Source organism: Equus quagga, chromosome 20 (genome assembly GCF_021613505.1).
Source record: "Equus quagga isolate Etosha38 chromosome 20, UCLA_HA_Equagga_1.0, whole genome shotgun sequence".
Classification (NCBI taxonomy): Eukaryota; Metazoa; Chordata; class Mammalia; order Perissodactyla; family Equidae; genus Equus; species Equus quagga.
The window spans coordinates 2,780,663-2,807,855 of record NC_060286.1 but is presented as its reverse complement, the minus strand read 5'-3'; the positions used below and the strand labels follow the sequence as shown (position 1 = coordinate 2,807,855).

General features: G+C 38.3%; 1 protein-coding gene across 5 annotated transcripts in view; it reads right to left on the bottom strand.

Moving 5' to 3' along the window:
- Window positions 1–27,193, bottom strand: part of KTN1 (kinectin 1) — a 101,346-nt gene that overhangs the window by 73,603 nt on the left and 550 nt on the right. The window contains exon 2 of one of the 5 annotated variants that reach the window (XM_046647104.1): window positions 12,424–12,525. The exons of the other annotated variants lie outside the window; for them this stretch is intronic. The gene's annotated coding sequence lies outside the window, so the exon portion shown is untranslated. The remainder of the gene's footprint in view (window positions 1–12,423; window positions 12,526–27,193) is intronic. 5 annotated transcript variants of the gene reach the window in all.

Sequence of the window (27,193 nt, the reverse complement as noted above, 5' to 3'; positions counted from 1 at the left end):
TTAAAAAAAAAAAAAAATTCCAAAAAAAAAAAAACAAACAAAGATTGGGGGCACACAGCACAACCAGAGGCACTCACAACTAGAATATGCAACTATGTACTGGGGGGACTTTGGGGCGAAGAAGAAGGAAAAAAAAGAAGACTGGCAACAGATATTAGCTCAAGTGCCAATCTTTAGGGAAAAAGAAAATTTAAGTAACCACCCCGAATGCACAATCACAATATTACACTTTTAAAAGTTTAAATAAATACAAATAAAAAAGAACTGACTACTTATTACAGGGAGGGGAAAATTGAAGCAGTTTGATCAGTATACTATTGAATTTCAAGTAAACGTAAGAATTTTGAATTCTATTTTCTTACTACCTTTGTGTTTCAGTTACTCTTGCTTCTTTCATCATTTTCTTCAAACTAAAAAAATATTTAAACAAATGACACCAAAAAACCTAATTTTATAAACTCTTCTTCAACTGATAAACTTATGTCAATTGGAGTGACTCAAAAGAAGCATTAGGAAAAGTATAACAAAAATTCAAGACTAAAATCTGAACTGAAGGTCAGCTTTTTTCCACTGACATACACCAAACAAGTAAACAGGCACATATGTAAAGAACAATCACTTGAGGGAAAGGTGGTTTTCAACCCAAGAACACTTAATTTCATAAAAGTTCCTGTATAAACCAATACTGTCTGGACAACTAATTGAATACACCTTTAAAAGCTATGCAGGCTCCCAGTAGCCTACAAGAGCTTTATTCGATGCACAGTCTAGTTAAAATATCACTCACAAGCAGCTGTGAAGCCTAAGCTGAAAGCTCTTACTATAGGTTCTTTGTAAAAACAGTGTTCATAAGTAACAAAATCTACCTGTAACCTCATCACACTGAAGCTAAATGGTCTGCATTCCAAACATGCCACTGTTCATACCATGTTTCCCTTCCTTTAAACTCACAACATCTATGTTGTTTTTCAAATGTACAAGTTCATCTTTTTAAGAAAAATGGTTTATTTATGGGAAGGACTCTACAGTGACAAAAAAATCTATTACTGGTGGACAAGTATCATTTAATCACATTTCCATTCCACCACAGAATTGTCCACAATATTTTCTGAACTCTCTTCGCTAAAATTTAAGATTAGGCATTGTGTTGTTGCTAGCATCAAATAAAGTATGCATGTTACATTCCAGATATGTCCTGAGCAAAAATAAATTTTAAGATTGATGAATAGCAATATAATGAAGCACTAAAATGAAGCCGAAAGTCTTGACTTTTGGTCCCAGTTCTGCCTTACCGGGGGGAGGAGCGGGGGCTGTCTTCTTACATGGCTTTAAAGTCCAAACTACTTGCATGATCTTAGAAATGCCAAGCCAAAATATTTAAGGGTTCCCAAGTGGGTGGGGCCCACAGTGCATGTGGCAGAAGTAAATACATATTCTCTTTGGTGGAATGCTCCCTCAAGCCAGGCTCCTCAAGATTTCCAAAAACCGTCATCCAGGTAAGAGGCCACAACCCCCAAAACAATAGAACATGAGATAGGCCACCATGAGCAAGGCAACAGAAACAAACTAAGGATTTAGACCCCTAAAGATTTAAGATACTGAAACTAATAGACATAGATTACAACATACACACATAAAGAAACAAGAGGGAATTAGAAAAATGAGCAAAGAACAGAAACTATCAAAAGTGACTGGGAACATATGAATCAATTAGGACTTTAACAAAGTTTAATCAAAATTTACAATCCAATGGATAGATTAACACAGATGCAAGGAGACTAATTAAAACGACTATTTCAACAGGCTAAATAGACATGATGAGAGCGGATTAAGTCAATGCAGACAGAGAGATACTTGGGTGAACTAACAGGACAAGGCAGTATTAGAGCACAGTGAGGGTGACGGAGGAGTGTCTAACACAACTCCTGCGCTTCCAGCTGGGAGGAGTCATGAATGATGAAACCACTTGCCAAAATCACGAATACAGGAATAGGTTCATGTCTGGGAGTTTTCACTATGATTCTGAAGAATGTAAGTACAACCAGCTAGAGAGGATCAGCTGTCAACTGAGTAGACAAAATCAGCAGTAATAAGCTACTATAGGTGCTAAAGCAGGAAACCCAAAGGGGCCACTTTCTGAAGAGTCCAGTTTCACCTTCTCCCTACTATCAAATCTAAAAAACTTTGCCTCCTTCTTTGTACAAATCTTCCCTTATCCTTCAAAGTCCAGCTCAAATCATACCTCTTTTCAACTACTGTCTTCTACCATAGTCTATAAGTCACTCATTCATATAGTTATTTAGCACCACTTATATGTCAGCACTTTTTTTTTGGGTTTTCTGAATAAACAGCAGTAAAAAAAAAAAAAAAAGCCACAATCCCTGCCCTGATAGGGCTAACATTCTACTAAAGGGAAGATAGGCCAGCAATTGATATACAGTATGAGACAAGAAAACACACAGTATATTTGAGCAAGAACAATAAGGACAGTGTGGTTCAAGTATAATGAACAAGACAAGACGCAAAATGGTAGAAGATGAGGTTAAAGAGATCATTTGAGGAGGGCAGGGGCCGTAAACAAATCACACAGTTTCTGACAGGCAATTGGAAGCATTGTGCTTGTACTCTGAGTAATATGGGAACCCAGTGGGGGGTTCCTGAGTAGAAAAGGACGTAGGGAGAAGGAGAAAGCAGGGAAAACTGTTAAGACACAACTGAAATAATTTAGGTAAGAGACTATTAGAGCAAGTTAGTAGCAAAGGTGGGTAGTTAAGAAGTAGTCAAATTCTGGATACATTATGAAGGTAGAAACAAGATGATTCGCGGAGGATTGGAATCCAGGGTGTAAGAGAACAAGCAAAGACAAAGCCACCTCCAAAGCTGTTAGACTAAGCCAAAAACAATCGAGCTGCCCTTCATTGAGACAGGGGAAACGTGGAAAGGACATAGGGGTGAAGACCGCGAGCTAGTTTTTAGACAGGTGGAGATGTCCAGTAGGCAGGTAAACAAAAGATGGCTTGGACAGGGAAGATGTGCAGGCTAGAGACACAGATTTAGGGGTATTCAGTACACGAATTATGTTTAAAGCCATAAGCTTGGATAAAATCACCACGGGAATGGATATAAATAGAGCCCAGGTCTCAACACTGATCCCCTGGACAAGTCAGCAACAGGAAGATGAAGAGGAACTTGCAAAGGAGACATAGAAAGAAAATCAAGCGCATGTTGCCCTGCTTGCCAAATGAATAAAGTACAGCAAGAAGGAGAGAGATCAACTTTCTCAAATGGTGTTGGTAAACAAAGTACAAGGAAAACTAGGAATTGACTGCTGGATTTAGCAACGCAGACTACTGGTGACTTTAACCAAAGGAGCAGAGTGGTGGTAACCAAAACCCGAAATGAAGTGAAAAATGAGAGGAACTCCAGCAGGCATGGACAACTCTTTGGAGAAGATTTCCTAGGAAGGGATGAGAGAAATGACACAGGAGCTGGAGGGGAGTATGAGGTTGACAGTTTGGTTTTTAAAGATAGGAGAAATGACAGCATGGTAATATGCTGACAAGATGATCCCAGTAGAAAGGGAAAGATTAATGATGTGGGAGAGTGACAGGCAATGTTTCAAATGGCAGGAGGGAAGAGCATTTGCTGTACAAGTACGAAGACTAGCCTTAGATGGAAGCACAAACAGCCACAGAAACACAAGGAAAGAAAACAGGCCCAGGCAAGGAGGTAGACATGGGGTAGAAGTTGGTGAAAATTCTCTCCCTACTGCTATTATTTTCTTAATGAAATGGGAAACAACGTTGTTACCTCAGAGGAAGGGTGAAAATGTGGTGTGGGAGGTCCTATAAAACATTATAATTATAGTTAATATAATTAATATATTAATTATATATAAATTATATATATAAAATTATATTAACTATATTATATTAATATAGTTATTTTTTATTCTTTATAAATTCTGTTCATTTTGATTCTCCAATTAAATTTAAATATTTGAATGGAGAAGGCAAGATGCTTAGCAGCATTGCACAAATAGATTTGCTGACTTTAAATGAATTTACCATCTAGCTGAGGAGGTAAGTACACAGTATCTAAAAACCAGAGCATAAAAATCTAACCCGAGCCTCAGTGCGGTCCTACTCTCCCAGTCTAAGTACCATGTCTACAGCTAGCTCTCCTTCTCCTAAATCCTAAAGCACTTATTCTCTGTGTACACATTCACAGAATTCTATGAGACAGGAGACAGTCTTAACAATTAGAGGGGTAGCTATCTACTGCAGTATGATAAAGACAGAAAACAGACAATAATGGAACTCAAAATCTAAAATAGATCCAAACAGATTAAAAAATTTAGTTTAAGTTATTTCAAATCAGTAGAGAGAAGGCTGGATCATTCAAATCAAATAGAGACACAAAGTTTTAAACATAAAAATATATAAAGTACTTGAAAACACAAGAAAATAAGCAGACTCACTCTACGTACAGTTGTATACGTTTAAAAGTTTACAAGTGTACTACATGTGCAATTAAGAATTTTAAAAACTTGATTCTACAAATTAGTAAGAAAAAGACACCAATGAGAAAAACAGACAAAGCATTCAACATTTCCTGAAACAGCTATTAAAATATAAACTCATCTAAATTTCCATTGTGTAGTCAGTCACTACACCAAAAGTATAATGGCCCAAGAGTCCACAATACAATTATAAAATTATCTTTTAAAATAAGAGAAAAAAGATTCAAAGTAACCTAAAGATAAAATAATCTAGTAAATCAAACATTGAGTTGCCTGATATGAGAACTCCACTTCCAAGAGCTTCTCTAAATTAACTTAACAGACTACACTGAAATCTCAAAGCTGTGGTGCAGTGTCTCCTTCTGAACTGCAGCCCCGAGTTATTGCTGTGACTCACATCTTATTAACACGCCCCCTAAGTTACTGCAGCAACGCCCGTTCCAAAGTACTGCTGCCCCAATCTGCAACAAATCCAACTAATGCCAGAGATGAAGAATAAAATTTACTTTCTCCACTAGGTATCACATCACAGCACAGGAAACTTCTATTTTATTTTTTTAACCAAACTTACTTTTTTCCCTTTAATACAAGAATAGATAAATCAGTGTCAACAGCTTCTCTAAAAAACTGAAAAGGATCTGCATAGCTGGTAGCTGCTGAAAGTTACACCAATATCTTTCAGACTTTTGCTTACTCATCAAGCCCAAACCAGCCAATTTTCTCAGGAAAAGACATTGCTCATTTAAAAACACCTCCCCAGGAGATAATCTGGTTAAAAGTTCATTCTGTAGGGGCCAGCCTGGTGGCGTAGTGGTTAAGTTTGTGCGCTCCACTTCAGCAGCCCAGGGTTCATGGGTTTCAAATCTGGGGCACAGACCTACAGACTACTCATCAAGCAATGCTGTGGCAGCACCCCACATACAAAACACAGAAGACTGGCATAGATGTTAGCTCAGGACTCATCTTCCTCACCAAAAAAAAAAAAAAGCGGGCGGGAGGGGAGTTCATTCTGTAAAGAAATCTAACTTACGACAATTTAATTAGACAAATTAAAAGCTTTAATACCAAAAACTTAACACATTTTAAACACTCAGTATTTCAAATCAATACATAAAATCATTTCCAAAGCACATAAATTATCAAAACTGTTCAAAGGTTAACATTAGAACACAAAATTCACACCAATAACGTAACTGTAAAACAGCTATACCATATATAGAAGACTTTCTCTCTCTAAAATCTACAATCCTGACCTACCTTTGCATTTTCACAAGACTTCTGAGTTGCAAAGAGCTAGCCAAGCAACTAGCCACGCATAGACTGGACTGGCTGAATAGTAAGCGAGCCTGTGCTTGAAAGCCAGGGATGAGCACTTCCCACAAGCCCCTTTCATAAAGATATTTGAACATTCTTCCTAGTTTTGATTCAAAACCTCCCTGTAACTCTCCCTGTGGCCCAACATCTGCCCTAACCCCTCCAATCTTGTCCAATCCCACTACCACAAACTAGTCTTAACAACCGACATCTGGGATCAACTAAATTTACTAGCAAACAGAAAACCTACTTCAAAATCCATCCTCCCTTAGGGAAGTTTGGCTAGGATGTTAAAGTTGAACATAAAATAGGGGCCGCCCTGTGGCCGAGTAGCTAAGTTCGCACACTCCACTTCGGCGGCCCAGGGTTTCACCAGTTCAGATCCCAGACGGGGAGATGGCATCGCTCATCAAGCTATACTGTGGCAGCGTCCCACATGCCACAACCAGAAGGACTCACAACCAAAATATACAACTACGTAGTGGAGGGCTTTGGGGAGAAGAAGAAAAAAAAAGAAGAAGATTGGCAACAGATGTTAGCTCAGGGCCAACCTCTAAAAAAAAAAAAGTTGAACATAACAGGCTAATAAAATAACTCATAGGTGCATCACCTTAGGTCATTCAACAATGAAAGTACCAAAATGATAAAATGTTATATTTATTCTTGCCTATTTCCAGAAATGATGTAATATTCTCATACAGTGTTAGTTTGATTACAGCTAGCGAATCATAACTAGTGAAATCTCCTCAGAAATTTGGAAAAACCTTAAAGTATAGAAATAGTGCATACTCCAGAGAAAATTCCTTTTCTGTTAATCTACAGATATAACCACACAAATACAAAGACACACTCAAGCATGTTCACTGTTAGCAATGTAACTTTATAAAAACTACAAAAACATATGTCTAGCATTAGGGAAAAAACTAAATAAGCTTGCAGGCAAGCTTCACAGAGAATATGGGAAGACGTTCACCCAAAAATATTGTAAATGAACCGAACATACATAAAAAGCAAGCTGGAGAACAGTATAGAGAGAAAATTCTGTTTTACATGACAGTCATGCCCGAATATGCTTTAAAAACTCCTGGAAAGACGTGGCATAAACCATTAACTCGATGGGGATTTCTGAGTACCTTTCCTGATAACTTTGCACCTTATATCCTTCACAATGTTTACATCTTCCCACCATATTGCTTTTATAATTTAAATTCATTTTTAACTTATAAATTAAATCATGACTTTTAAAAACTAATTTGAGGAATTCATTTTTAGAAATATGAGTGAAGAGGCCGGCCCCGTGGCACAGTGGTTAAGTACACACATTCTGCTTCGGCAGCCCAGGCTTCGCTGGTTCGGATCCTGGGTGCGGACACGGCACCGCTTGACAAGCCATGTTGTGGCAGGTGTCCCACATATAAATAGAGGAAGATGGGCACGGATGTTAGCTCAGGGCCAGTCTTCCTCAGCAAAAAGAGGAGGATTGGCAGCAGATGTTAGCTCAGGGCTGGTCTTCCTCAAGGAAAAAAAGAATAAAAACGAGGAAGATTGGTAACTGATGTTGGCTCAGGGAGAATCTTCCTCACCAGAAAAAAAAAAAATATATATATATATATGTATATATATATATTCAGCTATTAGAAGGATAAAAGAAATCACACACGGAAAAAAGAAAAAAACACTCACATAAAAGACCTGAGAGATTAGAAAGAATTAAAGAAACTGTAAATTGTGTGTGAGCATCCACACACTTATGTGACTATACAGACACACCAACATTAAAAAAATTACCTATAAAGGAATAAAATTAGACTTACATATTACTCAGCAATAGAAGCCAAAGGTTAATGGAATAAAGTCTCCACAGAAACGATGACCGTGAACACAGAATTCCAGACCCAGCTAAACACTGGAAACAGTTTTCAGAAGCTGTAAACAAAGTCTGTCAATGATGTGTAACAAACAAAACTAACTGTCACAAAACACTTTACCTGAAATTTAATAATCTGAACACAGTTCCCGTACATGGGCAATACTGCTTCCTGCCGCAATGTGACTGAGAATACTACAAGACTCTTTCAACAGGGGTAACCGCTGACCTTGTTCCTCACAGACTTTTCCGGAAGCCAGGGGAAAAGCGCTAGCCAAGAATTTTCTCTTTCGGGCCCTTCAATCACAGCGTTCAGAGCTTCCACGGAGAAAGCCATAAAAACCAGGAGCAAACTTCCCAGCATCTCACAATCAAGGACACCAATTAAATCCCAGGAAAAGCCTGCTTATTTTTTCCAAGACCATAGCCTATTCTGCAGTACATTTCAGTTTCTTCACTTCACAGCCTACACATCAATTTTTATTTTATTATCATTCCACAATCAAATTCCTACCTCTGCTATTTAAGAGAAAGCAAAGAGACACGCAAAAATGTAAATACATAAGAAGTCTACACAAACAGCAAAACTATGAAAAAACAGCAAAATCTTACACACATTCAAACTGCAAGTACATACAAATGAAGGAACTAACATAGGGCAAGGAAACTACTCATATTATTTTCATTTTCATATTTTTCTGGAACACTACTTCTGTTAATAAATTGATTAACCTACAGTGAAGTTAAGGAATCTTTTAAAGTTAAGAAATATTCCCGTTCACTGAAATTCAGCAGTATTTGCTTTTATATTCACAATCTTATACTTTTCCCTGAAATTGATTCTTGAGAACTATAGTTTCACAAAGCATTCACTAAAGATTGTTATTAACCTATTATACAGGTTTACTTTATACCACTGAAAGTTTAACACGCTAAATGAGTGACTCTCCTACTGTCTCTCCCACCTACTTTCTGCAAGCCCAACACAGCATTCAACGAATGCCCCTGTCAAATTTTAACTGCCTAAAGGGCAACCAGCATAAATCTAGGAAGGAGAAAAAAGGTTTACTTCATAACATAAGTAACTTTATAGAGGTAGAGTTCCCCCCTTTGGATTCTCTTTCAAAATTAACCTTCATAAACACAGTATACATCAATCCTATTTGTGTCCACCAGTACTCTGAAACACAAAATATGGACTTTTTGTCATGATATGGACTTTATTATAATGTTCTTTTTTCTTTTTTCTTTTTTGCTGAAGAAGATTCACCCTGAGCTAACATCCATTGCCAATCTTCCTCTTTTTTTACTTGAGGAAGATTAGCCCTGAGCTAACATCTGTGCCAATCTTTCTCAATTTTTTTTGTGTATGGGACACCACCACAGCATGGCTGGTGAGTGGAGTAGGTCTGCACCCAGGATCCAAACCCACAAACCTGGGCTGCTGAAGTGGAGCATGCAGAACTCTAATCACTTGACCACAGGGCCCGGGCCCTATTACAATCTTCTTAAAGCTGCAAAAGGAACATATAACAAATATTTTTAAAAGTCCAGATGAAATTACCATGAATTGGAAATAAGTACAACTTCTGTATTTTAACAAATATTTAAACCTACACAACAACCAAAAAAAAAAATTTGTCTGCTGCTAACTCTATTCTTTTGATATCACTCGCAATAAGCAACATAAGCAAAAAACAGGGAGAGAAGTTATCTTACTAAGAGCAATCTCCAAGAAAAAAAATCAAGTCTCTGGATCTCACCAACTGAATTCCCACATTCTTAAAGCTGGTTTATAAATTATCTAGTTAACATAACTGAAACACTGTATACAGTGAACCTTCAAAATCTGTGATTGCAAAGACTCCCTTCCTGACAACAGAAATACGACTTGAGACGTTCAAAGGTAATCAGTTATCAGAAATCTAAAATAGAGCCACAAGAAAACCCACTCGTAATACCATCAAAAACAATAAAATACTTAGAAAGAAATATAACCAAGGAAGTGAAAGATCTGTACACTGAAAACCGTAAGACATTGATGAAGACACAAACAAATGGAAAGATATCACATGTACATGGAACAGAAGAATTAATATTGTTAAAATGTCCATATTACCCAAAAGTATACAGCTATAGATTCAATGCAACCCCTATCAAAATTCCAATGGCATTTTCTTACAGAAATACAAAAAACAATCTTAAAATGTGTATAGAACCACAAAAGACCCCTAATAGCCAAAGTGATCTTGAGAAAGAAGAACAGAGCTGGAGGCCTCACATTTCCTGATTTCAAACTAAACTACAAAACTCTAGTAATCAAAGGTAGTGGCATAAAAATAGACACATAAACCAATGGAACAGAATCAAGAGTCCAGAAATAATCCCACACATATACAGTCAAACTAATAACTGACAAAGGAGTCAAGAACACTCAGTGGGAAAAGGACAGTCTCTTCAATAAATGGTGCTGGGAAAACTGGATATTCACATGCAAAGGAATGAAACTGGACCCCTATCTTACAACACTCACAAAAATTAACTCAAAATGGATTAAAGACTTAAATGTAAGACCTGAACCATACGACTCCTAGAAGAAAACATAGGGAAAAGTTCCTTGGCATTGGCCTTGGCAACGATTTTTGGATATGACACCAAAAGCACAGCAACAAAAGCAAAAACAAACAAGTAGGTCCACCGCAAACTAAAAAGCTTCTGCAAAGTAAAAGAAACAATCAACAAAATGAAAAGGAAACCCATGGAATGGGAGAAAATATTTGGAAACCATATTATCAGATAAGCGGTTAATATCCAAAATATATAGGGAACTCAATAGCAAAAAGACAAATCATCTGATTAAAAAACAGGCTGGACGTTGTTCCAAAGAAGACATGAGAACAGGCAACAGGTATACGAAAAGCTGCTCAATATCACTATCATTAGGAAAATGCAAAGCAAAACCACAATGAGATATCACCTTATATCTGTCAGAATGGCTATTATCAAAAAGATGAGATAAGTGTTGACAAGGATACGGAGAAAAGAGAACCCTGGTACACTACTGGTGGAAACGTAAATTGGTGCAGCCACAGTGGAAAACAGTATGGAGGTTCCCCAAAACATTAAAAATAGAAATACCATGTGATCCAGCAATCCCACTTCTGCATATACGTCCAATGGAAATGAAATCACTATCTCAAAGAGATATCTACAACCCCCCCCCCATGCTCACTGCAGCATTATTTACAATGGCCAAGACAAGGAAACAATCTAAGTAACAAGGAAACAATCTAAGTGTCGGTCAACAGAAAAATGGATAAAGAAAATGCAGTATGTATATGTACAGTGGAATATTATTCAGCCACAAAAAAATGAAGGCAATCCTGCCATTTGCAACAACATGGATGGACCTTGGGGCAGTACAACAAGTGAAAGAAATCAAAGACAAATACCACATGATCTCATTTATATGTGGAATCTAAAAAGACCAAACTCACAGATACGAGAGTAGATCCGTGGTTGCAGAGGGGAGGTGGAGGAATTGGTGAAGGGGGTCAAAGATACAACCTTCCAATTATAAGATGAATAAGTTCTGGGGATGTGATGTACAGCATGGTGACTACACTTAACAACACTGTATTATATACTCGAAAGCTGTTAATACAATAAATCTTAAAACTTCTCACCACAAAACAAAAAAGAGTAACTATGCAAAGTGATGGATGTGTTAGCTAATCTTACTGTGGTCACCACTTTGCAACATACATCTAAATCCAATCATCACATTGTACACCTTAAATTTACACAATGTTACATGTCCAATTATATCTCAATAGAGCTGGAAAAAAAAATAAAATGCAGCCACAAGTAGAGGCCCCTATCCTACGGCCACCCTGCTCTGGAGACTGTGCTTAGAAAGCATCTTTAGACAACAACCTCAAAAGCCACGCAAAGACAGATGCTGCCTTCAACAGACAGCACACAGCTGCCACGATCCTACATTTCAAGAAGCATAAAAGGCTTCTGTTCTCCTCACTATTAGAAGACGCCTGAAAAGTTTAAAAAGAAGTAAAAGCTGTCATATACTAAAAATAGCAGAAAGTAGGCAAACAAAAATTAGTGAATTCACTGTGGGTAAATCCAGACAACGTCACCAACTGAAAAATTTAGGAGCATCAAAAGTTATTCACTATAAACAAGTCATTCCAATGCCTCTCTTTTTTTTTTATAAAAGGCTCACTAAATCAGGAAAACTCAAAACGTAAGACATATTACGGAATGTCTGATTTTGGAGAACACTTGATAAAGCAGACAAGCTATCCTTGGAGACAAGATAAAGTACTGAACATGAGTGAACAGCAGTAGAAATCAGAGAATATTTAAAAGGTTAAATGATCATATCCCAGTTACCAATTAATGGTTTAGAAAGTATCTTAATCATGTATCAGAGGCTGCGTTCTTTGCCTGACCTTACTAACATTTTAGTCAATTACTTGGATAATGATAAGACAAGCTTGCCAGTTTATATTGATGTGTTGAACACAAGGATATCTCAAAAGAGAAGACCAAAGGACAAACCAACTAAATAATGTTTCATAAAATAAGATTTTTATTTTGTCCTTTGCTACCAAACTCTTTCGGTTCCCTAGCTGGAAAAGCAGGAATCCTAACAGCTAGTTCAGATAACGAGGGATACTATGCTCTCAGTCTACTGACTTACCTCACAGAATGAATTCTTCAGTTAACTGGTTTTCATCAAAATGGCACTTGAAAAGTAGAACTTTTCAAACAATGGCCTTTTTTAGTATTGGTGATTGTTCATCTAAAACACACACAAAATAAATATTCTATAAAGGATGAAAATTTCAACATTATAATTTCAGCCAAAGACACACAACAATTTCTTCAACACAATAGTTTCCAGATGGAATACAGGAGACGCACTGATGTACTGCATACATCTGGATGAACCTCGAACATTTTGCTTTGTGTACATATGCCAAGCAAGACAGATACAGAGCTAGCACGTCCTACAATTCTTCAGTCTTTCTGCCTGTGTTCTATTTTCACATTGCTTAAAGGACTTATGTTTGGCCTTTATTCCCCTAAAGGTGCTTATCTGTGTCACAATTTGACTTTTGCGTGTGTGAGTGTGTGAGGAAGATGAGCCCTGAGCTGACATCTGTGCCAACCTTCCTCTATTTTGTATGCCGGCGGCCGCCACAACATGGCTTGACAAGTGATGTTAAGTCTGCCCCCGAGATCCGAACCTGTGAACCCCAGGCCACTGAAGCAGAGCACGTGAACTTAACCACTACACCACCAGGCCAGCCCCAACAATTTGACTTTTAAGTGCAGACTGAATGCAAGATAACCCTGAGCTCCAAAAGGTTGAAATTGGTGAAGAAAATGGTACAAAAAGAATAGACTGTCTAAATGACACCCCACCAACCATCACCAAGTTTTCTCTTCCTCCTTTGACAAGTACAACATGCCTTCATTTTATATTACATTTTATGTTCAAAGTGTATTTATTTACTTTCAAATTGTTTAAACTTAAATAAGCTCTCCATTGCTAGATTACTATATTCCTATACGTGAAAACTGGTTGGTTGAGTGGAACACAGCATAACTTCCCATTAAAATTAATGGAAATATGTTTTCATGCAATGGCTTTTCACTTAGCAGCAGAGTTTTCAAGAATGTATTCAAATCATTAAACAAAAGATAGGTACATTTGGTTTGTAAGTTTGAGACAACAAGCAAGAGTTCAGATAGCAAGGGATACCAGTCCTATCTCGAAAAAGAAAAAAATTATTCAGTCTGAGTTGGACTAGCAAGGGATACCTGTACTCCAAAACAGACCAAAGAAACACAGGGTGAGATCAGCTAGCAGGAACAAGAACCACACTTCAAGGCTTAAGGATTTTAATTGATTGTAATCATAACTAATTAGTGTGATACTAAAATCAGATTTGTTCTATAGAGTTGAATAATACCCCGCAAGAGGGCCAACTTGAGCAAAGGAAGGGAACAGATCACTAAACTAGAGCACTCAGGATACAGTGAGCTAAGCTTCAAAAAACAAGTAAGATTATAATAGGTAGAAATGAAGATGAAGACATCCAATAAGGATGCTTATATTCTGAACACTTAAAATGATAGGTGAAATATAAAAGATTATCAAAAAGATACAGCTGAACTGAAAACTAAGATAAACATCTCCCTGAGTCAGAAACAATAAAAATTCAATATAGTAATCCATACCTAAAATGGAGTGTAGCAAGAAAGGGGAGGATGGCTGATACTGGCTCTATAGTAGGCAAAAGGCCAGAAGTGCAGCTTCTACAGGGAACAGTAATGGAACGGAACAAGGTTTGCCACTGGACACCAAGGGGTGGGGATGGGAAGAGGATCTGCACAGCTTGCGGGGTGCGGGGAGTGGGGGGGGGGGGAGAGGAGAGAGTGGGAAAGAGGAAGAGTGGGAAAGAGGAAGGGAGAGGAAAAGAAACAAGATGCATGAAAAATAATCGGGCTGTGCAAACCTATTACCTAGGGATATAGCTTCTGCTCTGAGATTGGAGAGGAAAGAGGACAAAATATCCAGTCTCATAGAAAATCTAAAATTAACAGTAATTCCTTAATATCAAATATCAAGCCAGTATTCACATTTCCCCAAGTGCTTTGTAAATATTTTTTCAGTTATTCTGTGTTGCTTACTTATTTCTCATCTTCTTTATCATCCCTCTTTATTATTCAGTTTCTTGCAATTCTTAGAATTTTGGGTTGGAAAAACTAGATAGTTGGTCCTGTAGATTCCCAGTATGAATTCTGTTGATGGCGTTCCCATAGCGTTTAACAAGTTTTTCTGTCTTTTCTATTCCCTATAAATTGGCAGTTAAATTTAATAGCTGGGTCAGATTCAAGATTATGACTTGAGTGGAAGACTAAGGCACAAATAGCATGGCATACTTCTAAAAGGATGTATCTAATATCTGTATGTCTTTCTCTTTGTGATATTAGCAGTTATTGGTGATCTTTGCCCAAACATTATTCCTTAGGGGATGCAAGGTGGTGATATTCTAAGTTTATCACTCTTTATCAGGTAGAATACATCTATAGAAAGAAACTTCTCTCATGACCTATTTGATTACCCAGAGATACAAATCTCAGGAAAAAGAAAGAAAAATAGGATAAATGCTTATTTTTCTTTAACAGTTGTCAAAATGATGAATTGGTCTAATAACAACTAATCAGGGTTTTTAAAAATGTTTTAGGATCATTACAAACTCATAGATTAAACATATTTGATTTGTTTCAATCATTAGTTATTATCGTTATTGATTTCAAATTGCCCCCTTTTTGGCCAATGGGATCTTATTCCAGATGGCTCCTAGGTTGTTTTGACACTACCCTCAACAGTTTTTGGTTGCTCTACTGCTTTCTGCTAAGATGTTCTGGGCTGTGGTAAACAGACTCTAGAGTGGCCCCCACAGTCCCTGCCTCTTGGTGTTCTCAGCCTTGTGCAGTCTGCTCCCATTAAGTGTGAGTGGGACCTGTGACTTGCTTCTAATCAATAAAATATGGCAAAGATGACAGGATACAAATAATCACATGTACATGATTATGTTACATAAAACTGTAACCCATGTTACTAGAACACTCTCTCACCGGCTTTGCTAATGAGAGGGTCAACAAGTTGTTAAGAACAGCCTTGCAGACAACAGCCAGCAAGAAAATGAGGCTTCCCGTTGGGGAGCCTTCAAGGAACTGAATGCTGCCAACAACCATGTGAACTTACAAGCAGATCTTTCCCCAGGTGAGCCCCCAGCCCAGTCAACACCGTAACACAGCTGTGTGAGATCCTGTAGCAGAGGACCCAGCTAAGCGGTGCCCAGACTCCTAACCCAAGGAAACTGTGGTATAATAAACACATGTTGATTTAAGCCCCTAAGCTTGTGGTAATACTGTTACACAGAAATAGGTAATTAATATGCAGCTTTCCCATACATTTCCTGCCTCAGAGTTGGAAAATGCCCATTCTGAGCACTAGCGACTTTTATTGTGAAAAGGTGCTTAAAGACCACAATGTGGGCACCAGGATTGCTTTCGGGACTGGGTTGGTCATTGTTTCTAGGCCTTTTTAGTCAACAGAACCAGAATTAGATTATGTTTAATAAGCTAAATTTCTGCATGAGTGCACACAGATGCTTCTACTCAAATTTAGTACGGTGGGGCTTTTACTTAATTTCACTAACCTTAAAACTACATCTGCTTTCAACAATGCCAAAAATCTAAGTTTTCAGGGGCTGGCCCCGTGGCCAAGTGGTTAAGTTCGCGCGCTCCACTGCAGGTGGCCCAGTGTTTCATTGGTTCGAATCCTGGGCGCGGACATGGCACTGCTCGTCAAACCACGCTGAGGCAGTGTCCCACATGCCACAACTAGGAGGACCCACAATGAAGAATATGCAACTATGTACTGGGGGGATTTGGGGAGGGGAAAAAAAATAAAATGTAAAAAAAAAAAAAATCTCAGTTTTCAACAATAACAACATAATCGCTCAACTCAATTCAGTCCACAATACACATATTACACAGTACTGGAATAACAACATACACATTATCACTGAAATTATGATTACAGTATTTCAAGATTTGTTTCGTTTTCTGTCATCCTTCCTCCACTCTCTTCCCAGGGTGTATTCCAATGGTGATACACAGTCAAGTTATCATGTTTTAAAGTCACTTGGCATAATCAGTGTGCACCAGGTGAAATACACGTAAGATTCATTTGTTTCATTTTACTTATGATTTTTAGGGACTTTTTAAATTTCTGTTTAATAATTACGTGTTTACATGGGTCCAAAGTCAACTCTAAAGAAAAGGAAAACTCAAAGCATGGATTGCACCCCTGTGTTCTTCCACACTATGCTTCTCTCCCCAGAGGTAACTATCATTTTTTAGATTTCATTCCATACTCTTCTACTTTTAATATGAGCAATATACATACATACACATTCTCACCTCACTCTTAGTACATGATTGCATATTATAAACACTTCTCCCCACTTTGGTTTTTTTTCTGTTCCAGAACAGACCTAGTTTGTAACTAGAGGCACAATGGGCCAGGTAGAAACAGTTAAAAAACAAATAAATAATTCAGGGAGGCAGTGATCACTGAGGGAAAAAAGGTTAAAAAAAAAAAAATTTCACCGAAAATAAGCTTAACAAATCAATAATCCAAAACAAAGGAAAAAATCTGATAAGAAAAAAAATCAACAGAAACATGAATTCACACCCGATGATATTAGTTTTATGAAACAGTCTGACAAAGATTTTTAAATTTAAACATGTTGAAGATATCAGAGAGACGAGGGAGTCTTTTTATAGAGTAGCAAAAAGGTTATAAAACAAAAACAGACAGAAGTGAAACAGATAGGCGTATATGAAAAAGCAATTCCAAATGTAAGAAATGAAAATCGTAGATACCAACAAACACACTCAATAGACAGAATAAACTCTAGAATGGACAAAGTAGAAGGAAACTGGTAAACTGCTACCTAGCACTGAATTCACCTACTGGAGGCACAGAAAAACAGAAAAAAATTAAAAGAGCAATTAAGATACACAAAGGAGAAACAAACAGACTTCAACTAGGTCTAGCAAAAGTGAAGAAAAGTGAAAATAACAGAAGCAATATTTAAAAGAGCTGAGAATTTTCCAAACTGAAGACAGATCTGATTCCTCAGGTCATATGTATACTCTGAGCATTAATGAGATATACAGAAGGTCGCCGGTGCTTACAGTGCACTGTGGTGAAACTATAAAACACCAAGCATAACCAGCCGCTGCTTTAAGAATAATTAACCAGACTGCTTCACAACAAACGTCCACAACAACTTAAGAAAACCACACGCAAACTTAGGCATCACTTGAAAAAGTTTACAGATCTCTTATAATGTCATATGGGGGCTGGGGGAGAGAGGAGACTTCAAAGTTTACTGAATACCTCTATCCATATTTTAATATTCTTACATAATTATGTTCTTATGACTCCAAAAGCAAATTGTGGACAGTACGTAAAACTAGTAACTCAAAGAATTATTTCAAAGCATCTACTAAATTCACACATTTCAGTACCTAAAAAAAAAAACCCTGAAATGCTAAGCAATGGAATTATGGAGAAAAGAAAATAGCAGCATAAAAGGGAAAAAATGAAAATCAATTCCAGAGAAAGAACAGTGAAAGGCAACATAAAACTTTTTAAGACAACATGCAAGAATATCTTTATTAACCTTGAGATAGGGAAGGGTTTCTTAAACAAGACACAAAGTATAAATCACAATATGAAAATAGTGATAAATTCAACTGAATTAAAATTTTTAACTTTTATTAACAAAGACACTATAAGAAAGTGAGAAGACAAGCCACAAAGTGAAAGAAGACATTTGTAATACATAATCAGCAAAGAACTAGTATTCAGAATATATAAAGAACTCCTATCAATCAAAAAGAAAAACAATCCAACAGAGAAATGAACATCTATTCCAGAAAAAGAGAAAAAATGGCCAGCAAACATTTGAAAAGATTTTTTCTCTCTGTAAGCAGAAATGCAAAACCTACAAGATTATCAATTCATACCAAATAGGCTGTCTGACTTTATTATTTGCCAATATCAAGTATAGGCAAGAATGTGAAGCTATCACATGTATACACTAGTGAGGGGAATAACCTGGTACAATTACATTGGAAAACAATTTGGCGCTCCCTAGTAAAGCTGAAAACATACCTCTCCTGCAACCCAGCAATTTCACTCCTAACTAGATATAAGGTCCAAAACAATTTATTCAAACTGCAAATCTCAACTGAATAGTGGGTAACAAAAATCAGTGGGTCTTGATTAGCATTCTTATTTTTAAAAAATGGACTGGCATCACACAGGTTTCTTTTTTCAAGAAACTTTTTTGTTACATATGTGTATATGTGACAAGGTACTGAGTCTCATAATGTAAAATTTATTTCTTACTGTAAGCGGTAATGAAAAAGTTTTAAAAAACACTATCCTAGAGACACGTATGTATGCAAGGGCACCAACAGAATTATGCAAGGTGCTCATGGCAGCACCATTTATAATAGCAAAAGAAAACTGGAAACAACCCAAATGCCCATCAACAGGTAATAAACAAATTGGAAAATACTCATACAACGAAATTCCATGCAAGAGTGAAAGCGACTGAATTAGAGCTATATACACAACATGGTGGAAGAGCATGAGGACCATAAAGTCGAGGAGGAAAAAGAAGCTGCAAATAAACTCATAAAGAAGGATGCCACTTATAGAGTTCAAAAACAAACAAAACAGAAAATAGTTTATGGATACGAATAGATGAGCCAAAACTAAAAAAAAAAAACAACCACCAATGTAACAGATTGTGATTGCTTCTGGGAGGAGGAGCACATAAAGAAATTAAAATTAAGGATAATGTTCTTGAACTGAATACTAAGTACAGAGCTGTTCATTGTGTCTTTACTCTTTATCTTACACATATTTTATATTTTATATGTACCTAATTTTAAAAGAAAAAAATTGTTAAATAACGCCAAGTTAAAGGTATACAAGTATTTGGTACACAGATACTCATTTTATGTTTAATCTTTAAACTGTGCGCTCTATGTTCTCTTGCACACCTGATGATTCAATATCTGTTTTCAACCTTTTACAACAGAATCAAAAAGATGACAACTAAGTAGGAAGAGGTAAATGTAAATTAAAAACAGACAAGTAAATAGGCAGATATTCCCCTGCTTCTAAAATGTATACAATCATGACAGTGTTGAGTATCTCTAGAAAGTTAGACTCTGCAATAATTTTCTGAAAAAGAAAATAAAAACAAATACTTTAAAATAAGAAACTTCTAAAATTTTTACAGACTGTATCCGGGGTTTCTTGATTTAGCACAAAGCCACCTTAAGGAATCAGAGTAACTAAGAGTAGTAACTAAAACTTCTCTTTACACCAAACATAGTATGTTACTTTAAATGCTGCTGGGACTTTTTGCTTAAATGAAGGTTACATAAAACTGAAAGGATATGGAATGTAATTACTCATTTATTTATGCCAGGCAAATAATGCTAGAAGAGTAGACCAGAATTCATCCTTACTCATTTTACAACTAATTTCTATTTATAAAGTATTTCTTTTCTCCCCCATCCCCAAGAGACAAAGTAATTGCAGGTGTTATACTTTACACATAATTCGAAGGCTAATCTTAAATGTTTATTTTATTTGAAAAATGCTCTAAAAATTTCAAGCTCAGAAAGACTTCTTTCAAGTTAAAACTACATGCAATTTTTTGGACTCACCCTCCCCAAAAAGAAAAACAAAGAGAAAAGAAATAAGCCACTTTTACAAAAGATCCAACTTAAACTCAAAATTACAGCTAACATCTAGGTCAAACTGGAAGCCATTTAAGAAATTATTCCTATCCATCTGCAATCAGTGTACCAACCACAAGGATCATACATCACACTACCCAAAACTGTACCCAGAAATGAGAGGACCAAATGATATGACAAGCTTGAGAAATTCACTTCACAGAAATCCTGATGTTCAGCCAATCTCAGACACCCAGGTTATAAAAATTATGTAAAATAACTATGGAGCACATTTCAAATGAACATGTCTTCCCAGTAAACTAAGAAAGTACAGGCCAGAAGCACATAAATGAATTCAACCTGTGTGTGGACACTAAAGATTGAAGGAAACATCTTAAATGTTCAACAACATAGCATCAGAACACTGGGGAACTTTCAATGTATAGCTTAATTTGTTCAAATTTATTTCAAAGATAACTAGATCTAAACACATGCACTCACTAAATTATTTATGTACACATTTCACTCAGAACACTTACATTACTAATCAACAAGATGAACTGGTACTAAGCACAGAAGTATTTCTGCTGAAACGCATGTATTAAATTTTATTTTCCATTCCACCCCCAAGAGTAAGCCTGAAACCCTTATTCTTAAAAGTCTCACTTTACACAGCATTCCACGTAAATCAACTAGCCAACCTAATGGAAGAGGATGGCACAAATGACAAGTAAGGCAGAAAGTTCAATGAGTCCCAATCACTTTCAACCATCAGGCAATTCACTCATTCATCAAACTGAGCGTAACGTTACCTAAGCGCCAGAAATATAGTTCACAGTGGTGAACAAGACAAAGTTCCCACCTCATAGTGCTTATGTTCTTATAGGTGAGACAAATATCAATCATATAAATAAATAAGCATGCATTACAATGTTAGGCAGTGACATAGTGCAATCAAGAAAAACAAGGCTCGGACAAAGAACAGAAGAGGATATGCATTTTGAAGTAGGGTGATCAGGGCTGGCCTTTCTGAGATAACCATCAAACAATGCCTACAAACTCACATGGCAGTAATTCATTAAGCACATAAACAGGAATTAAGACTGAAAAAGTTTCTTGGAAACTAAGGGGACCATAGTCTACCTATTGTTTTCTATGTAAAACATTTATAGCATTTGGTTTTAAGTAGCTTTTACTATTTTCTCCACTTGGAAAACTTCTAGTCCTCGAAGTAAATGACTAACTTTATGACCCTCTAACTCTGGTGGAAAAAAATCTTTATAATCTTAACGTAGCTTTCTAACACCTAACATCAGATAATCATACACGGTGCTTTATTCTTTTCAGAAAGTGTTCTTACAAAACAGCTCAACGAGTGAGAACGGGCTCTAGAGTCAGAATATCTCAGTTCAAATTCAGGTTCCTCCTCTTATTGTTCTGCGTCTTTGGACAATCATTTATCCTCCCTCCCTAGCTTCCACCAAATAGTACCTATCTCATAAGGTTGTCAAGAGGATTAAATATAACAGTACATAAACTGTTTACAGAGCCTTACAACAAGTAAGCACTCTAATGTTAGTTATCGCTTACATAGCAACTCCATACTAAGATCATACAAGCCAGGCAAGTGAGCCTCAGGCAGGTTAGGATAGTTAAGCTCACACATATAGAAAGTGGTTCTAACTAGCAAAGCCAAATTCAAACTCACGCTCTTTGGACTCGCCAACATCTGCTCTTTCCACTACACCACACACTATATAATTAAAGAAGTGAACCATAAGAAATTTGCATAAAACCTTAGAGTTCATAAGATCTAAGACCTGTAGGTCTCCTAACTATTGACTTGCAGCTTATTACACCAGATCAGACTGTTTCCCTGTCAACTTAAATGACTCGTGCAAGAATAAATAATCATTGCCCCACATTTTCCAGTAAGAATGTAGTGAAACATCAGGTCTCTTGATAGACAATGTAATTACTGAAAATCATATAAGTTCTGATAATTAACTGGAGATGTTGCTCAAAGTCAAAATAAAGAAATGTGGACTAACATTCTCTTCTTGCAATGGCAGGTAGCTGGGATCCTATGACCCCTATGAATCCTAGTGAATACGGACGCTATCTTAAAGGACCTCTCTCTGGGTTAAACGACATTTCTCCCCTTGGTAAAAATACATGGCTGGTGTCTACAGAAAGCTACATGCTCTGGCTAGCAGTTTACTCTCCTGTATACTCACTTATTTCTAATCTATTAAACATGAGAATAAAGACAAAAGCTGTTATTTCTGTGAAAACTACGTTAAAACCCTTTGAAAGGCCTTGATAAAGGATTTGAAAAATTTAGAATGATTTTGAACCTAGAAGATTTCCCAGTGCCTACATTTTCATTCCACTTTCAAGAAACCAATGCTAGAAATCACAGACAATGCTTTTAGGGTATGACTTACAGAAAAAAACATCAGGAAACCCCTATTCGAAGACAAGAGATTGATCCAAATAGAAAGGTAAGTAAAAGTAAATGTTTTAAGTTAAAATACCACACTTAAAGTGCACAGATATTTTGAGTTCTTGCTTTAACCAACTTTTTGAACTACCTAACCAATGGTCCTAATCACATGGGGCGAGTAAAAAGATCTCCATCCCATTCTAACATCACTCCCTCCATCAAGGAGTTCCCAAAGGCTCCCTGCCACTTTTCTTTTGCTCTCTGTTCCTAGGAAAGCAGCAAACTGAAAACTACATGTGTCCAAGAATAAAGTATCCATCACAGGAAGGAACTGCAGGATAAGAATTAATTTGTAATAAACAAATCTTTAATAACTCTTTATTGAGCACCTATGTGACAAGCACTGCTCTAAACCCTTAGGATCCATCAATAAACAAAACAGAAAAAAAGCCTTGCCCTCATAGAGGTGCGTTTGGGGACAGAGAGAAGAGACAACAAACACAATCAACAAGGAAATTATGTAGTTTGTCAGAAGGTGACAAGTGCTAATGGAGAAAAGAGAACAGGACACAGGGATCATAAGTAGAGGAGTGCAGCTTTAAGTAAAATAGTCAGGCAGACCTTTATGAAAAGCATTTGAAGAGTAAAGATTTGAAGGAGACAAGGAGGTCAGCCATGCAGATATCCCAGGGAAAAAGTGCTCCACAGAGGGGCGACAGCCCATGCAAAGGCGCTCTGCAGGAGTGGAGGGAAATAAGCAGGGGCAGAGGAGCAATTAACTTAAGAGAAGGCAAGGGCATGGGGAAAGCAAGCGCACCCAGAGTCCGTCAGGCCTTGTCGGCCATGAGGACTTCGGCTTTTCCTCTGCACATGGGGAGGTGCTGCAGGGTCCTGAAGAGAGTGATCCGATCTTGTTGCTGTGTTGAAAGACTGCGGAGAGCCAGAGCCGAAGCGGCGAGACCAGTGGGGAGGCTAACGGCAGAAATCTAGGCAAGAGATCCAAATGGCTTGGACCAGCCTAGCGAGCAGGGGAGGTGGTAAGTGACTTGATTCTCGAGATATTTTCAAGATAAGATACAGCCGAGAATGCCAAGTGTGACAGAGGTAAGTCAGGGATGATGCCAACATTTTTTTTGCCGGAATGCTGGATGGAGCTACCTACAAATGAGATGCATTAGACTGCACCTAAGGCCGGTTTAAAGAAGAACAGGCAAGTTTAGTTTGAGCTGACCACTTCACATCCAAGTGGAAAGGCAGCACAAGCTGTGTGGAATGCAGGAGGGAAGTCTGGGCTGGAGATATAAATATGGGAGCCACAAGCACGGAGGTATTTAAAGCCCTGACACTAGATGACATCACCAGGGAAAAAGAAAAGTGAACCAAGGACTGAGCACTTGAACTTCAAGAGTAAAGACAAATCATAGAGACAAGGTGAGCAAAGCAGTTGGTGAAGAGAAAAACGCAAAGAGGAATGTCCTGGAAGGAGGGGGATATAAACAATTAAGTCCCACTTAGTGTACAAATCACCTTGCTGAGACCAGATTTAAGTTAAGCTAAAAGTTCTTAATCAGCTGTAGTAGTTAAGGTGACACATAAAATACTGAATCATAACTTTCTTAAAAGGAGTTGAACTTTCTTACACACTTCCTAGGAATACTGTATTTCCTATTAGAGTTTCTACTAAAACTATTCTTAGTACTAAAAGTGTGTTTTGCCCACTTCATCTTTTTAACATAAAACCAATTAAAAGCCTATACTATTAAAAAAAAAGAAAGAAAGAAAGAAAGCTTAAATGGTTTACACTGCCATCTCTCTCAAAGGGTGAAAAAACATTTAAACACCAACTCAAGATCCTGGCACACAAACAGTTATAAACTGTCATTACTTCTCTTTTTCTAGAGCTCGGATACAGGTTAAGTTAATCAAACTCCTTAGTTCATGGCACTTAAGGTTTTTCCCCTTTCAGCTTAATTTTCTGTTCATAGAAAAAATACCTTATATTCTTATCTAAACCAATGTTTTCCCTGTGATTTGCACATAAACTACATTTTTAAGATCAGAACACCCAAAGTCATGTTCACAAAAACTGAAAGTGGAAGCAGTAAAACTCAACTTTATTTATGCATAAGAGTAATCATGAATGTCATTTCTAAAGAAATAGCTACTTGCTTCTAACCTCTAAGTATACTGTGAGTTTACCTTCAAAATAACTAAAAGCAAACAGTACACAGAACAAGCAGTTACGTTATCCTCAAATACTTGAATGTTCTTGTAAAGCACAGTCTCTCTACATTTCCTCATTACATATTAAGTCAGGTTCCTGAGAAACCCAAAACCTTCCTGGAATCATTAAGCTTGTTAACAATTTAAATTTTTTTACAAAGTACTGTGAGATCTTTTAGATTAAAACTTCCTTTGCTATAAAAAAATTACAATAAGCATGCAAGTTTAAAAATACATCTTCCAGGGGGCCAGGCTCACTGGCTGAGTGGTCAAGCTCCCGCATTCCGCTTGGGCGGCCGGAGGTTTGCAGGTTTGGATCCTGGGCGAGGACCTGTGTACTGCTCATCCAACCATGCTGAGGCGGCATCCCACAGAGAACCAGAACGACCTACAACTAGGATATACGACTATGTACTGGGGCTTCGGCGAGAAAACAACGAAAAAAAAAAGAGGAAGATTGGCAACAGATGTTAGCTCAGGGCCAATCTTAAAAAAAAAATACAGCTTCCAAACATTTCAGGTAAAATTCAAGTGAAGAACTTAACAGTAATAATCTTAACAGGGGTCCTTTAAAAGTTAAGCCTCAAAAAAGCCTTCACTTCTTAGACTCTTTAGAAAAACCATATTGACTGTTATTTAACATCTAATTATTAAATTGTTCTCCCTACTAAAAGCAGATTAAAGGCTATAAACTAGAAGGAGATTTGGGGTGAGAGACCCAGAAAAACACTTGCATCAAGCAGAGGAGACTACTGATATTAAGGAAGGATATAGAAAAAACTAAAGTGGAAACAAAATCATAAATTAATGGCTCTTCAAAAAGTTGACCCCGACGGGGTGGCCCCCTGGCTGAGTGGTTAGGTTCGCGCGCTCCGCTGCAGGCGGACCAGTGTTTCGTTGGTTCGAATCCTGGGCGGGGACATGGCACTGCTCATCAAACCACGCTGAGGCAGCGTCCCACATGCCACAACTAGAAGGATCCACAAGGAAGAATACGCAACGATGTACTGGGGGGCTTTGGGGAGAAAAAGGAAAAAATAAAATCTTAAAAAAAAAAAGTTGACCCCCGAGTTTCGCTGGTTCGGATCCTGGGCACCGACAGGGCAGACGTGCTGAGGTGGCTTCCCACATAGCACAACTGAAAGGATCCACAACTAAAAATACACAACTATGTACCGGGAGGAGCTTTGGGGAGAAAAAGGAAAAATAAAATCTTAAAAAAAAAACTGACCCTGAGTCATCAAAAAAGGGTTAAAGAATACTCAATATCCTCTATAATTTTATAGTGATTAATACATTTAAGAAAAATTTCATTAGGCTTTGTTAACATTTTAAGTTTCAGCATGACTATGAGCCTCAGAAGGGTAAGCAGAACACCTCAGTCTCTAAGCACACCTGAGGCAGAGACGTGCTTTTGGCACCCTGACGCTGCAAAAGTAAGAGACTTTTCCATCTCCATGCCGGCGGAGGGAGGGGAATTTTTCTTAGAACCGACAAACAAGCCAGCCCTGTTATTTCTTGTTAGATGCACGAACTAAAGAGGGGAGAGGGCCTTGTTTATCGGAGAATACTTTCAATACGAAAGTCTCCAGCAAGGCGCGTCTACCCACAACACACACGGCCTCAAGAGGACTTCAGTGTTCTCCTTGGGACAGTCATCCCAGTCTCATCAGCAAGTGCTTTCGCCAAACTGGGGACAGCGCTGCCACGTGCCTGCTAGGTGAAGTGGTGAGAACAAGTGTCACCTACTTTAGCAAGAACTCAGACTTTAAGTCAATTCTTACACAATTCAGAATGTTTCCTTCACCCCAAGGTGTTTATCTTTAGCAGGCGACGGGTATATAGATTTCTCAAGGCTCTCTACAAAGCATCTGAACAAACACTTCCAACTTTGAACAGTTAACTTCAACTGTAGCTTGTGAGCAGTGCCTATTCAGATCCCTGCTAGGCTCCTTTTCCGGTACAGGCCCAACCATGCATCTGGATTCCTCCCTCCTCCCAGGAGCGGCGAGGACTCCACCGCTCGCCCTCTGCCCTAAGCCAGGCGTGGCTGGGGGGTCGGGAGGCCGCTCCGGGCTGGGGCTGCCTGCCTCTGGCGCACACGTGCTCCCTCGCCACCGACGCGCGGGGCTGCGCACCCCGCACCGGGCATCTGACTGCAGCACGAGTGCCCTCGGCCGCCCGCTCGGCTTCCTGCCGAGATCCCAACGCCAACCGGGGGCGGGGGCCCGCTGAGGTAGACACACCCCTCAGGGGAGGAAGGCTAACTTCCCCGGGTGGCGGGCGGGCCACGGACCGGTCCAAACTCTCCCTGCTTGCCGCTCTCCATGCCCAACCGCCCGCCACCGCGACCGGCCGCGCACAGGGCGGCGGGCGGGGCGCCGGGAGGGAGCGAGGCCGGCCCCGAGGGTCCGGCGGCGGCGGCGGCGCGGACCGCGATCCCAGC